Below are 18,413 nucleotides of genomic sequence, written 5' to 3' on the forward strand. Positions count from 1 at the left end.
GTTAATTGCTCATTAACAAAATCCATGCTATTTAATTTCTGAAGTGCAGCATTTGACAAGAGTGATACTGAGTTACTCGCCTTCCTGGATGATTTCTGAAAGAAGCATATGAATTGTGACTCACAAGATAAGCACAACTAAAGTTTCCACCAAGAATGAGTAAGTGGCAGTGTTTGAAATAGCTGGGGATTTTTGTTACAATGGAGAAAGCTTTATTGCTTGAATGGATTCATTTGTGCAGTATTGCAGCACTCATAAAACCACTAAAATAAAACTGTGTAAGGCTGAACATTGACTGCACAGCAGAAATCAAACCACTTATTTTGACAGGTGGAAGGCCACCATCCAGAAAACTTGATTTCAGGGAACAGTGCATTCACAAAACAAACTTTGTGGAGCATGTGACCAGCTGCCACTGGGAACTTAGACAAGAGGAAAAAGAAGACCTCAGTCCACAGGAAATGTGGAGCAAGTATCAGGGCTGTGTCATTCAGGCTGTGCTCTGCCCATTCAGGTGTACTCAGCACCTATTGCTCGGGACTGTCTTTACCCTGCCCTGCAGAACCTTTATCACAAACAAAGGGGAAAAGGGAGATAGATTTCATTTCTCTGTTTGTCACAAGTCTGGAACACCACAGTCAAGTGTGAAAAGGAATACTGCAAGCCCACTAGTCCCACCCGGTTGCAAAGCAACGTGCCATACTGGAAAGACCTTTGATGAAAGAAAATCAGAGCCTGCCTATCTGTTGGTGGGACAGCTGGAATAATGACTCCAGCACCTCTTGTTGCTTGCTACTCAGGCAGATCTCAAGCAGCACTCACTGCACAGGAAGGCACTGGACAGCCCCTGAGAACAGGCAGATGTGGCCAACAATCTGACTTCTCCACTGTCCTGACTCAGGGCTTCTTCTCCAGCCTTACAAGGGAGATCTGTCCCCTTTGCACATATACACACTCCATGCTTCGGCATCTTGACTTGATGACCTTCTCTCCTCTCCTACCACCACGCACCAGACTGGCAGATTCTAGTCCTGTGACCAGAAAAAGTGCATCCCTAAGATGAGAAAAATCCCTCTCAATAATTTCCAGAAAACACTTCAAGCTGGCACTCAGAAACCCACAAAGAAAAGCATTTGGTGTGAAAATATCAAACCTAGAGATAGGCATTTTCTAGTGGAAGAGTCTTAACTACAGAGGAAATTAGAAGGTCTACCAGCTAAGGGTATGGGATTTCTAGACAGTTATCTTTATCCTGGAGAAAATCAGGCAAGTCTGAGAAGGTTGCAATAGGACTGTAAGACTCTGAGCTGGGAGAAAAAAAAGCACAGTATCTACATTTCTTCAAAGAGAATATCACTGGCTTATTGCATGGAAGGGTAGATTTGGGACGGGGGATAACTCTGAAAAGCAGAGCAAACAAGAACACTCTCGGCCCGAGAGGACTTACCCAGCTCCTCCAAAGGGGAGCTCCTGCTTTGCCTTAGCAAACCACAGAACTGTGGGAAATGCATTTCATGGCTGTCTGCTCTGGTAAAACCCCTGAGTGAATCGACTCACAGAGGTAAACATTTGGACTAGTCATAGGAAAATCATCTGGCACAGCTAACCAAACCTCAGCATCAGGCCAGCTCTAGGCACCTACCTTTCCACTCTTGAGGCTCCTCTTTTCCTGTTAAAAATGTGCCTGGACTGCAAAGAGACATCCCCAGAGTGCATGTCACGTGTTGTGGAAAACTGAGAGGAGGTATGCAGGCAGCTGGACAGGGCCCTCAGACAGGTCTGCTGGAACAAAGATGCTCCTCTACTCACTCAGGAGGAAGCAACCTTCACTAAAGATTTCCCAGGGAAAGAGCAGACCCCTGCAGAGAGTTCACAGATGTGGGTTATGTTACAGCACGTACACAGTTACTCGCATTGCTCCTGGCCAATTGTGACCAATACAGCTCAGGTTAAGTTAGCACAACCCATAGCCTTGCTCTAAGCCTAAACAAATTAAAAGTTGGGCTCCAAGCAGCCCTAAATGCTATGATTCTGTGGTTCTGTGAAATCCAGCAGTGCTGAAGCCCACTCCCTCTACCCTGAAGCAAGTGATGTTATAGTAGAGCACCAAATATGAGTTACAATGGGAAAACCAGCTGAGGTGGCAAGCATGTGTCAAATCAGCTGAATTCAACAGTCTTGCTTTCAAATCCATAAATCAGATCTTTCCTGGAATCTCAGTTAGTCACGGTCTAAATCCCTGGATTTTGCAGTCTTCTAGATGTATATTTTATCCTAAGTTAAATTTCACTAGAAACACATGAGCAGCATTCAAGAGGACTCTGCTGTAATGTGCAGCACTACTACTGGCCACAGCCCCTTCACTGAGGAAGCTCTCACAAAGTGAAACAGCAGGAACCCTGCTGGTGCCTGCCACCAGTACCTTAAGCATTCCACGGGAGAAGTCCTGCTCTCCACCCTGAAGCAGCACAACTCTCAGCAGGAGAGCTGCACTCCAGCAAGTAAATCCAGCTTACACGGGAACCAATGCCTTTCCTCAAGAATGCAACCAGAGACAGCAACCATGAGCATCTTAAAACAAGAAAAAGCAAAGCATCCTGTTGCAGATAGGCCCATGTGCAGATGTGGTGAGGCAGCAGAGCAGCTGACTGTATTTTCACAGCACACTCAAGAACAGCAGAGCTGCTGCCAATGAACCAGGTCCCAGCTCTTAAGACAGGGTGCAATGCAGAACTCCTGTCTGCCTCATTTGTCAGAGAATTACTTGCATGAATTTGCTGTCAGAGCCTCCAGTCACTGACAGCGGCCTCTGTCTCCCCTGATCTCAGCAGAGAGCCTGGGTTCAAATACATGCCTCTCCCAGCTGCACTGTTATCTGAAGCATTACTTGAGCTAGAAAAGATGCTCTTTGAATTTCTTCTGCCAGTCATTTGTGGCAGTGTGAAAGGTTCATCAAGGCCTTCAAGCCATGAGCCTCAAAACCTCTCGGGATGAGAGGTAAAGAAAACCTGTTTGGGCTGTTCTTGAAAAGCATTCTTGGCGACAGTGGGATATGCAGTCAGCTTCCCAGCAGCAGGCCCAGCACAGCGTGGCATCAGTGAGGGCAGCCAGGTGCCCTCAGCTTCTGATCTGCTGCAGCCAAACCCTGAAGAGACAAACTTGCCCTTCTTACTCACAGAGGTGCCTTTCAGGACTAGAAACTGTCTCTATGATACAAAAATCAGGTAAAGAGGTAATGTATCAGAGAAGTCCTCCTAATCCCTAAAATGCCCATAAAAACTTAAATCAAGCCAGTCAGTATTAAACAGGCACATTCTTCTAAGAGGCATGGCAAGAAATAAGGCCTTCTTCCCCTGTGCCTAATGCTTCAGCAGATAATCACCTTGCACCAGTGGACTCATTTGGGTCCAAAAGAGAGGTGACACTGCAATTTCCAAGCCTGCCTCTGGATTCTCCCTTTTTCCCACTGCAGCAGATGAATCCTCAAAGCTTTCAGTCAAATTTTTTCTAAACTAAATTATATTGTAAAAGCAAATATTTTCACTAGCAACTATTCACAAAGCAACAATTTTCATTAAAAAAAAATACAAGAAACCTTTCAGAACTGCAAATTTTTTGAAAAATCTTTCATCAAAGTGATTAGGAGTTGGTGATGCATGGGCTTGCTGAGATAGCACTCACTGGCAGATCTCCAGGCAACAGATTCACTTCATTATGTTCTGAACCATTACTGTCTCTCTACAGGTCCAGATCCTAAGGGAATCCATTTCAACACCACTGCATGAGAACACCTGATTTTCATAGTAAACATCTAAACTTGATCCCACAGAAACAGAGATAGGGAGGCAGCTAAGACCTGCATTTTAACAATATGCCTCATTGTCTGCCCCCCCTTCTAGCAGCAAAACATTCTTAAGGAAGAGGAGAAATTCCTGGTTTGGCAGATTTTCTATGGTATTACACATGGTGATAGCAGGATGAGCAGGTGACATGGAGGACATAGTTTGGTCTGCAAAATTTCTTGTAATACAAAGTTACAAACAATAAGATCACAAGCAAGTCTCAGAGTTTAGGACTTAGGTTCAAAGGAGAACAGCCAATGAGGGAAAAAAAATTCTGGTTTAGAAAATTAGAAAAATCTTAACTCAAAGAAAGGTAAAATGTTCAACTTTAAACAGCTCTTTTGCCAGATCACTGATTAGAATAAAAGTAGGTTTCAGGTAAAACAGAGCTGAGGTGAGAGACCTGTGGAAAGGAGCCCAGAACTCATGTAATGATCACAATTTAAAATTGGGTTGGAGGACAGCATTTTGGAAAAAACCTTCAGGGAAGTCATGGAAGGGTCTTGACAAGAAATTAACTAGTTGGTAGCTCTTGGTAGAGCACAGCTCCTGGAATTCACTCACAGTTAATCTGCACTGCATGCAAATAGCCTCTACTAACTCACACAGCTCAGAGCTTTAACCAAGTCACTGCAGATCAACAGACTTCTAACAGCTACTTGGATTAACTGGGTTCCCCTCAGCCACAGACCCCCACCATGTCTGCCTTTCCCTCAACAGGGCCTGAAGAAAACTCCACTTGTACAATGTAATCTAATGCAGGATGTTTGCCCACAAGATGCTATTGAAAAACCACTGCAGTTTTCAGATGCTTTACCTCTAAACTTCCTGTTAAATTTTTAGGAAGGAAGTTCCTTTGGAGCAAATAAGACTCCTCACAGGAATAAGGACTATCAGGTCATACACTGCACTCCAGAAGGCTTTAAGTACATAACACAAATGATGCAATTCTCTGCGTAATGTCAATTCCCAATGTGACCCTAACACAAAAGAATCTGGGTATACTGCACAGAGAAATCCAGACAAAGCCAAAGATGAACATCATTGCTGGAGCACTGAAGTAAGGTACCAAGGAGACAGCCACCCCTAAAATCCACATGAGCAGTTTTTGAGGGGATTGGCAGAGAGCTCCGAGCCAGTATTCCTCAGAGGGAAGGAACCATGATCCTGCTCTGTGACTTTACCAAGGAGACAATACTATTTGGTCCATTGCTTTCAGATACTTGGAATAAAACACTAGGTCCAATATTTGCTGAGAAAATGCTTGGAAACGCTGAACTTCAAGGCATTCCCCTCTCAAGCAGGATCACAAATATGAAGTTTCTGAAAAATTACCATGGCATTTCTGCAAGCAGGAAATAAATGGAGAAAACATGCCTGAAGCACACTCATGCTGTGAACTTAAGCTCAGGACAGAGATCCAAGGCAAAATCCAAAGAGTTCTCTGATTCCCTGCCCCTCTCTCTCAAGGATCCAGAGAAGTACCTAGCTCTTTTCTAGACAAGAGGGAGAGGGTGAAGAAGGGGGAAAACTTGAAACATCTGACAGTCTCTGTCTTTACCAGCCAAGGCAAAGCCTTCCCTCAGGCAGTACAGTGCTGGATCCAGAGGAGCATGTGTCCAATCACTCCTAAGTACATGGGAACCTCAATCCTCCTGCAGAGCCTGACCGCTGCAGAAGCTCCACGCCGCCTATTAGGGTGCACACCTACAAAGAGCCCAGCAGTGTCAAACTGCACGATTTTCCCTTCTCCTCCCAGCTGAACAGCATTTTCTGGGAACAAGGGAACAGCACTGGGCAAGAAGAATGCCTGGCCTACCACATGGTCAGAAGGGCAGCTCCCTGCACGGAGAGCCTGGGTGTCTGTATATAGGGACCAAGGACTTCCTCCACTATACCGCTAATCCGATTAACAGCTTTAGGCAACTCTGCAATGTTATCATTCAAGGGCTTCCATTCATGAAGGGTCTTAGGCTGTTTCTGTACAGAGGCTGCATTCTTCCCACTGGAAATAAAGCAGGGAGTAGGATTTTCTCCCAGGGAAGAATGGAGCCCAATCCCCCACCATGCTGAAGTAGGCCACCCTCTTACAATTCACAAGAGTGTCAAACAAGCCTCACAAGAGAAAAATCAATCCTTCCTGCCCATGCAAAGAGCCCCTCACAGGGCAGGTGACCACAGAGAAGGTCACTGCGTGTGCGCCCTGCAGAAATCATCACAGTCCCAAGGGCCACCCATTTGTCAGCTGCACTCCCAGGGGTACAAATGAAACCTACTAGAGATGAGGACAAGGGAAAGTGAGTGAGGCGACATCTCTGTTCAGCCAGGGCAAAGCATGGTGTGATGCATCAGTAAAAAGTGCAAAGAAGAGACTGGTCCAAACACACCCCACGAGCCATGGCTGTAAGAGACCCGTGCCAGCACGAAATGATACAGATGTGAGTTATAAAACCCAGTTCGCTTTCCAGATGGCACAGGTCTGGCACCAGTGCCAAGTGAAAGAAATGTGCTAGACATGACAACTAAAAAAGTTACCAGAGAAAACTGATACATTCAAACATATCTGACTTTGCTTTCCCAGTAATGTCCTCATCTAACTTCAGGAATCAACAAAGGGATGTGAAAGAGATTAATGCTGCCTGTCCCACTTAGTCCTCATTTTCTGATATATCTTCTGCTCCTAATAACCTACCACCTAAGAATGTGTGACAGCCAAAAACCTGACAGGGTAAGTGACATGGCAATGCAGGACAACGGCATCTCCAGGGAGCTGTCCATAATCTGAAGAACTGGACAGCCCTTCTCTACCCAGAATTTCAGTTACACTGACAATTAAATGTGCCTGTGTTGAACGTGTCATCTGTCACACTCATCCCAATAGGAAGCTGGACCACTCATCTCCAGAACCAGACCTACATGGTACTTAAGATGCTCTGAAGCCAAAGCTAGGCAGTTACAAGGAAAGAGAAGCAGCCACCAGTGCTTTCAATGATAGATGAGCTGAGTTGCACAGCACTCAGGTGAACATATAATTTCAGTGATTTTTGCCTCTACACACCCTCTCACCCTACTTGCTAACCTTGAGGCAGAACAGCTAAGAAAACCAGAAATTTGTTCTGACCTTCTTTGTCTCCAGTCCCTCTGGTACCTCTCAGAGCTCAGACTTCAGCAATTTGTCTCTGGCAGCATAAAGTGAACTAGAGGGAAAAACACTGTGGGGAGCTCTCTGAATCAGATGCAGTGTTTCAGAGACTGCTGGAGCTGCAGTCCAGTCAGAGTCTTGAGTAAGAAACACCTTTGGTCTGGCATGAGACCGAGCACACATTAGAGTTGCACAGGGGAACAAACTGAGCACACACTTTACAGAAAATCAACACCATTGTTAATCTATTTTGATTAGAATATCACTTCTAGGGCAGTCTGGATGCACGACTGCAATGGGTTTTACTAGGTAGACAGCTGAAAAAATTCCATTAAGATCATACAGCGAAAGAAAAAGGAGCACAATAAGAGTCAGAACTCCTGACAAACTGAGTGGCCCAACTTCAAACACATCTCCTTCCAAATTAGCAAAAAGGTATTTCCTCATAGAAAGAGATCAGTGCTATAAATCTGAAAATATCCCTCAGACAAGACAGGATTTGGCTACATCAACATGTGACTTGATTTTTATTTAACAAAGTTTGAGCTGGATCCCACCCTCAGTGCCACAGCTAAGCTCTGCACACACCACCCTGCCTGTGGGAACAGCATCACGAGGGAAATGGAAGTCCCCCTTCCCTAAGGACAAAACCAGGTGAAAGAGGCATCCCCACCCCAGGGCTGCCCTTACCTGAAGTGTGCCTTGCGTTGCCATCTGAATGCTTTGTCAAGTCAACAGTTCTGTCTACTTGAAACAACTTCAGATCATCTTCATCTAAAGCGATATCTCCCCAAAAGGCAGCTGGAGAGAAACAAAGTGCAGTTAGTTTAGTTTTTATTTTGGAAAGAAGGTACAGTTCCCAGTTGGCTTGTATCACACATCAAAGGCAATGACTTTGTGGACCAGAGAAAGGTCAAAGGTCGCTGCAGTTCTAGAAGTACCAACAGTGGACATCAGTGGAGGCCAAGTGAGAGCACTTACACTAAGTCCCACACAGATCCACCAAAATGAGATGATTACCTGGGATTCCTTGTGCCACTCACTCACACAGGTGTGACTCTCAACGAGGTGGTGTTCACTCCTCATTAAAGCCTGCAGGAGGCAACCACCAGCATTGTCCTCTTTCCTGTGAAGGAACTAGGCAAGTCACAGCTCAGATCCTTACTGAGACGTTGCACTGCACCATCCCCAGGTGAACAATGTGTGTAAGACTGGAGAACAGCAGTGAAGCACTCGAGCAGTGTATATCTACAGGCTTCAGGATCTCACACACCCAGACACAATGCACTGGTCCCAATCCAACCTGAGAGCCAGCCTACCATTTCCACTTAGCTAGAGAAACACCAGCTATTAGTTCCCTTGTGGATTAGCTCCCTAGATTTAAGTTTGCAGAGTTTTCAATTTTGTAAAAATCTTGGAATTTCAGTCAGAAGGCAGCAAAATAAGGTAAACAAACAGATCACTTGACATTCACAGCTCAGAGAAATGGACTAGAAATCACTTGAGTGGAAAAAATTACACCCCTGGAGTATCCTGGCTGAGTTGATACTGCACAGTACCAATAGGAACCATTTTGAGAATTTGAACAAAAAAAACATAGGCAATGAGGCTGCTGACCAAGCCTAGCAGATCTTTCAGAGATAACCAGATTACCAACAGAGTTCTTAAAACTCACACAAGAAGCCTGTATAGGCTGATGAAAAATTAGAAAAAACAGAGCAAGTTAATTAATGGTATAGTTGAAGAGAACTCAGTCAGACAGACAAGGAACAATACTAAGGCACTGTCTGCAACAATGACCAGATTTGATGAAATTTCATTTTACCTCTCTTGTTAAGTCAACATTAACATTACTTGAGGGGAAAAAAAACATCCCATTGCTACACTATGAACATAACTGATCAAAGCACGTTAGGCACATAGAACCAATGTGCTCTACCAATCATCTCACCTTCACTGCCAAGACCAAATGGAACATGGACCTTTGCCTGAACCTCAGAAACTGGCAATCAGATCTGTGGCAACTGAATTAAGAAAGGTTAACTCAGAGTTTTCTCTGACACAACATGGCACTGGTTCTGATGAGGGACTTCATTCCTTTATTCTGCATCCCAGCACCTCAGTCAGTACAATAGTATTTGCCAGTGTCACTGGTCTGGGACGTGGGCATGGAAAGAAATCTTTGCTTGCTACTGCCTGCTACAAGCAGCAGAGCCCTGGCATGAGCAGAGGGTGACTCCACTGCTTCTCCCTTTCCCTGAGACAAAGCTGTCTCCTCTACCTGGCTGTGGCAGTCTCAAGAGAGGCTGGTTCCAGCTTTTTGGGGTCTCCTTAAAATTGCTACCAAAACCCAGTTCCAGAAGAGGACATAGCTAATGCAGACAAATCTATAACAGACTAACATCATCAATAGCTAGGGTAGACCCTCCATTTGTTACAAAAACACAGAACTCAGGCTCTCCCCAACTTCTGGGCAATCCAAGCCGTCACTCAGAACAGACAAGAACACAAAACACTGGCAGATCCCCCCCAGGTAACAAGTCTACCAGTACAGCCAAACATCCCAAGCAGACTGGGATGAAAGTGGAAGTGGAAGAAAGCAGTGACATAGGTTCCCGTGACTGCAATTTGAGGAGAAGGCATTTTATCCATCACAGAAATTACTTGCCCAGAACAATGTGGCAGTCGAGAGGCAGGGGTGCAAATGGCATCCCACTGCCATCCCATCACCTCCCCAGCCATGTCTGGGAGTCATTGCTGTACTGGCCTCCTGCCACCAGCCTTCCCTACCCTCCTGTCAAACCTCCTGTCCCAACTCAGGGCCACCACCCTGGGCTCAGTGGCTCTTTTCCTAGCCCCACACAGTCTGTTTCTCAGGCTAAGGCAGCCCATCCAAAACACAGCTTTCAGGGCAAGCCTGCAGCGTGGATTTACACCTAGGGAATTGTTATGTTTTCCTTCCCAATGGAAGGCAGCAGTTTACTCCCAGTTCTAGCAAAGGGATCTCTTTCTGTTACAAAGTAATGCATCATCCTGAAAGATAGCCCACTATAAAAGCAGAATTTCCCTAGCATTTATTTCCAGCTCTCTGCAGTCCCAGTGTGCTCCAGGGGAACCATGATTTATCCCAGTCCCCAACCAGCTGAACAATTTTCCTTACTGGAAGTCCCAGCTGAGAATGCTACACTGCAACTTCTCCTGTGCCATCAAAGGCCCCTTCCCAAAGACATGCAAGCCTGAAAGCCTGCCTCCACCCAGAGGGAGCTGTCCCACAGGAAAGCCCAAGCACTTTATTTTAAAGGGTCACAAGTTCAGAGACTGCTGGCAAACAAAGCATCTGAAACCATCCCTTCTGGTTTCTTTTACTGAGTTCTCCATTTTAATTTAATGTAGGAGGATTTCCAATTTAAAAAAAAAAAAAAGAAAAGAAAAGAAACAAACAAAAAATATAAATCTCCAAACAGCAGGCTAACAAGCTTGGAAAGCAGAGTTTCTCTTGGCAGAGCTCTGCAGTGTACACCCAGGTGCAAACTCTTAACACACAGTGCAAGAGCATGCCAGCTTTTCTTTGAGAAAATGCATTAATCCCTCTGGATAGTGAGAACAGAGCAGCTCTTACTGAGCTTGCTGGAGCCAACGTGAGAGACTTTGCTCCTCTACTGGACTGGTAACCTGCACCAACCACCTGAATGCTGAACCTCACCACCCCCAGCACACGCAACCAGAGAGCAGCTCTTTCCTGGGCAAAGGGGAAGGATGGCTCTGTTAAACAAACAAATTCAGCTCCAAAATTAAAAAAGCACCCTGGCAAGCTGTCTGCATTCTCAGCACATTTCTCCCACAGGAAAACAGTCCACATGCTGACATCTGAATTGTGTGCTGAGCACAGGGTGCCAGGACACCAGGCAAGCAAGGCAGGTGGCACTGGGAAGGAGAACACTTCCTTCTGGGCAGAGGACAGGCTCAACAGTTTTTCCAGGTGCCTCCCCCACAGCCAGAGCCCAAAACCATGAATGCCTTCACAGTCCTCACTTTCCACAGAAACATTCTGGGGTGTCCTCAGCAGTGTGACAGCACAAAGTGTCTTCTTTTTAAAAAAATTCATCCCTCTTCCCTGTGAATCACCTCCAACTTGTCTCCCCCCCACCTCCAATGCCACCCTTCTCCTATTTCCCACTTGCATTTTCTCCTTTCCCTGATTCTGAGTAGCACAATCTTATTTCAGGGGAGAAAAATAATTGTGCTGTCTCTCATGAGAATTCTATTGAGAAGTGTCCACAAAAGGTTAAAACATTTTCCATGAAAAGTGTGTTTCATCCAGTTTTTTTAATAGGAATCTTGTACTTTCTGGGGTTTTTTTCTCTCCTTCAAAAACACTAAGGAAAATAATAAATCACCAGAAGAAGTTCATGGTACTCAGACAGAAAATGAAATAATATTGTTCCTAAAAATACATCTCAACCCAAAATGTACTGCTGCAATTTGTTAAAACCAGGCTTACCTGTAACACTTCAAGACAAATTCCTGGGGATGGGTATCCTTCACCCTCACCACAGTTAGCTACAAGCTTCTACAAGAACACAAGCCACTTGAGCTGCCAGAAGAAAAATATAACTCCATCCTTGAAAAACATCACCCAGGGTCTGTGTTTGAACTGATCTTCAGCCACCAAGTTGGAGCAAACCTTTCAGCCATTTGCCTGTCACAAACTCTTACCAGGAAGCCCCCATTCCATCACCAGTACAGGCCACAGGTTATGCTGGTGACAGGGATCAGCAGAGCAGTGCCCCTCTGCACACTGTGGAAGAGCACTGCAATTGCCCCTCTAGCACTGGCCAGAACCAGCTGTGACAGAGACGGACAGAAAGAGAGACTCTGGAAACAGGTATACCCTGCCTGCCAGGAGAGCACCCTCCATCCCACTCCACCTCAAATACAGACTCACCATCCCATGCTTTTATTAAAAAATGGCAGGCTTTAAGTGCAGAATGGGATCTGAACTTAGACTGAAGACCATGTCTTGCAGTTGGAGTCAAAGGGGCCCTCTTGCTATGGGGTCACACCAAGCTGTGTCACCAGCTCAAGGATCTTCTCTGCATTTGCAGCTAACTGGCACAGCTCACACTGGCAGATTTCCTTTCAGCCCTTCCAGCAGAGTTCTAACACAGTTTTGCTGCTCTTTTTGAGCAGGTGTCCCACAGGGTAATGCAGGAATGGGCAGGTTCAACCAAGAGCACCGTGAACCCAAGCAGGTGCCTCAGATTTGTTTCACTACTCGTCACCACTCCCAACTCAGTTTTCATGAGCACTCCCAGCCCCTGTGTGCAGATAATAGCTGGATTCCCGAGCAGAGGTACCTCATGACTTGTGCCAGTACAAAACAGACAAAGAAGAAGTGCCTGCACAGTTAACCTTGACATCTCCAGTTCTGTGAGCATCACAGGCAGGCAGCTGATAGAGCCTGCCGGGCACAGACCCAGCTGTGCCACCCGAGTGAGAGCCACAGCCTCTGTCTGTGCCTCAGGGCAAACCCAGGATGTGCTCTGACCCCACCCACGAGATCAATCACACCTGCATTTCTAAGGCACAATCTCTATCCCTACCCACATCTCTGCTGTCCATCACCTTAGGGGAAGGCCCTGGGGCACCAACTAGTTCCTTTTGGTTCTAGAGCTGATTGTACCACATCCACATAACAGAAGAGAAAACCAATGTCCCTCCCACCTGAGCCACAGGAGTGCCTGGCAAGGGCTGCTGGGCATATGTGGACACGGGAACACATCCCACCTCCTGGCAAACAGCAGTGGAACTCCTCAGGCACTGGCAAAACCATGCCAAGTTATTTCTGATCATTTGCAGAATGCTTCCCAACCTGACAGGTCTGGGTGGTGGGAGATTTCATTTTCAGGGCTGGCCAGGCTCTCATGCAGGCTAACACTGTGCAGTCTAACAATAAGAAAATAAATCAACAGATCAAAGCACCTTCCCAGCACCTCCATATTTCTTTTCTCACAGGCAGACAGGTCTGTTGCTGAACCTCCTGCTGGCACAGGAACCAGCAGAACAATATTCTGAAGTATTCTAAGATTTATACCTTAGAGAAAAAACTCAAGGCATTCCTCAGGGCAAAGTAACAGCTGCGTCAGAGAGAAAAGCAAAGCCTCAAAAGGCAGAAACCAGTGAAAGAGGAGAGAGAAAAAATCCCAGACCAGCAATCTGGAAATAGGGCCTGACCACAAGCATCAAACACTCAAAACAAAGGAAGATGGGAAACAAGCAGCTAGTTAACAAAAAGCATCAACACTGCCACATTCAGCCGCTGTGTTTTCATCCAGATCCATTTGTTTCTCCCCAGGAAGAAGAAGCAGAAGTTTCCCACTGGCCAGCTTGGGGGATGAGCTGCCACGGAGGCTCTGGTGGTAACCAGCTCCACTCAGCAAGGCTGTTTGGAGTCAGAGCTGGTATCTGGCATCCGTGGGGTTTCCTGGCAATAGGGACTTGGTGATTCTGTCTTCACTGGGAAGTTCCTCTGTCCAGGGAACACATTTTGTTTCAGAAATTGCTCTCAGTTTGTGTAGGAATGTCTATGAACATGGTCTGCTCCTAAATGCCAACAAATATTTCAAAAACATCAAAATCTCCTGGGAATCCAAATCCCTATTCAGATTTCTGCAGAAAGCTAAACTGCCTAAATTATCAAGTGTAGTGTTCCCAAAGCACCCTCTCTTGGGAAGTGATCTGCAGGAGACTCAATTAGGCCAGAAATCTTGATTCATATTCAGTGGATTTCCCATCCTGGGAGGTGACAAGGCGGGAACAAAGAAATACTTTGGGCTTGAGTTTGTTCAGAACTGCAAACACACATGTGAGCCTACACAATGCCCAGCTTTGCTGTCCCTGGACTGAACACCATGTTATTTTAACCAAGAACCAAGCAATAGAGCTTGCTAGAATCAAGTTAGGAGAAAGGCACTTTCATTTTAAAATTCACAGGTCTCCTGCTGTTGGTTACTTCCTCACTCAAGGTCTTCATCTTTTCCACTCTAGCACGGGAGCCACACCAATCCAGTGATCTGCGAACCCATTCCCTGTACCATGAGCAGGGCAGGAGGGCAGGCGTGAGCGCACGGCGCTGGATTGCCGTGCCAGGCGGCTGGAGATCCGTGCCACAAGCAGCAAAGCAGCTCCCTCTATGGGCCCTGAAATGGTTAAACACCTGCGCCTTCCCAAGAGAGCCTGCCCGCCACGGGCGGCCGTGCCAGCGCTCACGGCACCTCGCAGCTTTAGGAGCTGCTCCCCTCCAACGGGGGGGGGGCAAACCCCAGCACCTGGCTCAGCCCCTCGTGCTTCCACAGGAAGTAAATTCAGCTGTGGGAGCTTCATAACACTCTGTTTTCTGCTCCAGGTGATGGTGCAAGTTCCATGGCAATGCTGACATGAGATAGGGATCTGGCTGTGCATCTCTGAATTTTTCTCCCTGAAAGCTGCACACAATCTGCAGAGTGCCTCTTGGCCACATTTTTTTGTGTAGGCAGGAAACAGACTTCAGGGAGAAGCTATCATGGACTCATGAACACATGCAGTTTGAGCTCTGCCCCAACACAGACAGACAGACATCCTCAAAGCCACACCAAAGCAGGTAAATTCACTTGGAGAGCTCACCCCCTTTCAAGTGAAACCAAGCTCAGCAACTGACTTGGTTTTCCTGACCAGGCAACTCTGGCCCCCTCCTGATGGACACAGGTATCCTTCCTGGATTCTGTCCATTCCACCATGGCCATGATTCTCCAACAGCTTTTGCCACACCCTGCTCTAAGTTATTTTGGTTAAATGAAGGCAGCAGACAGGGACAAGAGACCCAAGAACCAGCTGTCTCCACCCCCTGCCAACACCTGCACCCTACAGTGCATCCAGAAATGGGAACCAGGAAACAAAACCATAACCAGATAAAAGGATTTTGCGGTCTGATCCTAAATGATAAGACCCATAAATAACACAGGGGCACTATTTGACAGAAGAAGCCCTTTCTCCAGGTGCCTATGAAGTGACCCTTGTTAGTTCAACCTGCAAGGCAGCAATGATGTCTTGGAAACCCAGCATTGCTTCAGCTGCCCTTTAAGAGCAGGAAATAGCAAGGTTCTGGGTAATGAAATCCAAGAATGCTTTTGTCAATTAATTATGGAGAAAGCTGAACTACACAAGCCCCATCTCACCCCCTTCATCATTTTTGCTGCTCAATATAACTTTAATTAATCTTTCCTTTGGCAATTTGAAGGAAGGGTGAGCACGCTGCAAACACCCACTGAGTATTAAATTGATTTTCTGTTTTATAGTTCTCTTTCCCTCCCTATTGGCCAGGCTGTGATTTGTGCCCCTTCCCTTGGAGGCATTTTTTCCATGCTAATATAATCCAAAGCCCCAAGCAACAATAGCATCCAGAAAAGTAACACTTTGCACAGCCCATTGCTTCAGCACAGCCTCTGCCAGCACAGAGAAGATTCTCTCTTGCCCCCTTTTCCCCCACACCACAAAAATTCAAAGCAACCGCCTCATTTCCATATCTTCATCATTTTTCCCTAAAAAACTGACAATGTTTTTGTCCTAAGTAACTAACACATCAGGTCCCTGTAGTTTCCTGCCTGCCATTTGTAGCAGTGCATCTCAATTACCAAAGCACTAATGGAAAGCCTGTTCTGCTGGCAAACAGCTCCTAGCTAAGCTGCCAGCCTGGTTTGGTGCTGCAGGTATCTGGACCTAAAACCAGAAGGTAGGAAAAAAGCTCAGCTGAGGGCCCTAATAACTCTACTTGGTCCCTAATAATCCCACCTCGGGCTTGTGGGGCTGCAATCAGGATCTTTAGCAGCAAGCACACCCCAGCACGAGGCAAACCAGGTGCAGCCCAGCTGTGCAGCAATGGAACAAACTCTTTTCATGGGACCTTCTCCTTTGCCTTGTAGGGACCCAGGCCCTGACTGTCACCAGTCAACCATTAAAGGATGAGAGCAGTTAGAGATCACCTTCTTACCCCAGCACACCTCAAGGACAGGCATGGAGACTGGCTGCCAGCACTTTCTGTCTCAGGAATTCAGGCTCTTTTTCATCACCACTGGTATTGGTACCACGAGTTAGGAGACCTTGACCTAAAATATTGCATGTCCCTTAGCAGCTGTCCCACAAGACTTTCTGAGCCTTATGGCCACCAGTTCCAGTCTGCAGGGAGGAGACATCCAGGTCAGACCTTTTCCTCAGATAATTCCCCTACCATGGGACTTGCCCTGGATTTATTCTTCAAAATTCAGATGAGAAACATAACCTTAGAGATGACAGAATAAAAATTTAAGACTAAAACTCTTCTAATTTCATTTAGAATGGTGCAGTGGCTAAGCACTGTCCCCCCCACCCCAAGCACATTTCATTTCAGATTGTATCTTTTGGGGAGGGACGTTTTTCCTTCGGGTGGCCAGACACACACAGGTGTCAAAACCTCACTGTTCTCACCCCAAGCACTGCAAGAGGGGAATGGGTGACCCCAGACAGGCAGAAAATTCCCTGTCACCTGCCCACCCCATGGAAGAAATTTGCTCATGGCAAAAATGAACAGAAGAGGAGCCATGAACTGAGCTGCATCCTCAAAAAACGAGGGTGGCAAAGCAAGCCTGATTGGAGCAAACTTTAAGCAGGCTGACAATTTAAAACCACATGGTCCTGGATGAAAGGAGGCAGTTCATGATAGATCACATCTATTCAACGGCCAGACAAGGAAAGCAAACATAGGCTCATTTTACTCTTTGTTCTTTATCCACCAACACCAGGAGAGGAGTGCTGCAGCACCATTGGAAGAGAAAAAAGAAACGGACAGCAGGCAGGAAAGAAATGGGAGCTATTTATGGAGGATAGCTAATTTGAGCTGTTTACAGACTTTCCTTCTGAAAGCTCAGGGATGGGAGGGTGGGCAGGGAGATGGTTTCAGCCATTAAAAATACAACGTGAGAATCCATTAATTTTCCATAGAAACAATGTCGTCACAGAAGCGAGACAAATCCGATCAGTCATGCAAATGTGCTGATGTTAAATTCTCAGGCCTGGGTGGGGAATTTGGGTTGCCAAAACCACCACAATGAAGAGATCAGAATGAGATTAGTAGCCAGAGTGGCTGCAGCACTGACAGCATGGTGGGGGCATGGATGTAACCAAAGGGACCCCAGATTACAGCGGAGTTCGTGCCTTAAGCCAGGCACAGGTGTCCCAGCAAAAACGACAAGAAAAAGTCATCCTTGCATGAGATCTCAGGAACCAGCAAATGCCACATTCCTACTCTGCAAACCAGAAAGGACCACAGCTCACTCCAGGGAATGAAGGTCTCAGCAACCTGCAGGACTGGGGCCCTCACAAGCTGCAAAGTCACAGCATCAGCAAAAAGCAAGAGGTGACAGCAGAGGAAATGGGTGAGCACAGCCTGGCAAAGCACTAGGCAATTCCAGTTTTGGAGAGAACTGTCCCAAGTAAGCATCAGCACTGTCCCAGGCACATGCTGAGCTGCGATGAAGTCTTAAACATTGCATTTGTGTTGTGTTAATAAGGGGCAAAAAAAAGTTTATTTCTCCTCTGATAAAACAAACAAACAAACAAAAAACCTAAACAACCAAAGACAAAATGAGACCAGCAGACTTTATCTCCTTTCTTCACTCTTCTCTATAAAAAGCAAACTTTCCAAACACTCCCTAGAAGGAGATACTGCACGTGAAAAATTACAGTGGCACTCTCAGCAGGAGGAGTGGAAATCACTCACCCTGGCAGGGAACACAGCCCTTCCTTGCTGTCCAGTCACCATCCTGGACTGGCCTCACCACAAATACTTAGAGGATAAAAATAACCTTGCAAAGTGAAGTGTTGCATCCCCTGTAATACACAAAACATTACTACAGTAACACCTGGGACAAGGATGCTTCCCAGAGAGTCCCACCACTGGCAAAAACAGTCCCAAGAACCATAAGAATAAAAACAAACGAGAGGTTGAAACACATAACAAGAGGTGCTCCCCCCAGGTTCATCCATCAAAGTATCAGTGTTTGTCCTCACAAACAGCTGTTTGGTTCACTTGCTCATTTTGAAGTTGCATTGGTTTTACATTTGAAACCTTTGGTGCTACAGCCATGTGAATGCCCTCCACACAAGGGCTGCTCATGCTCATCAGGTGGCTGCTGGTGTCCACAAGCCTAGGAAAGGGCTCAGCCCTCCAGTGTCTGAGAAGAGGCACTCACATCACACTGTGCACCTCAGGCAAACTCCCTGTACCATCAACTTGCCCAGAAACAGATATTTACCAAGTAATTCACCCTGGTCACTGAAACCTGCCTCTAGTGTCATGTGATTCAAAGACATGGCTCCCCCAGAAGGGGACAATCCTGCAGGAGACAGTGGTGCCCCAG

This window comes from Haemorhous mexicanus, chromosome 7 (genome assembly GCF_027477595.1).
Source record: "Haemorhous mexicanus isolate bHaeMex1 chromosome 7, bHaeMex1.pri, whole genome shotgun sequence".
Lineage (NCBI taxonomy): Eukaryota > Metazoa > Chordata > Aves > Passeriformes > Fringillidae > Haemorhous > Haemorhous mexicanus.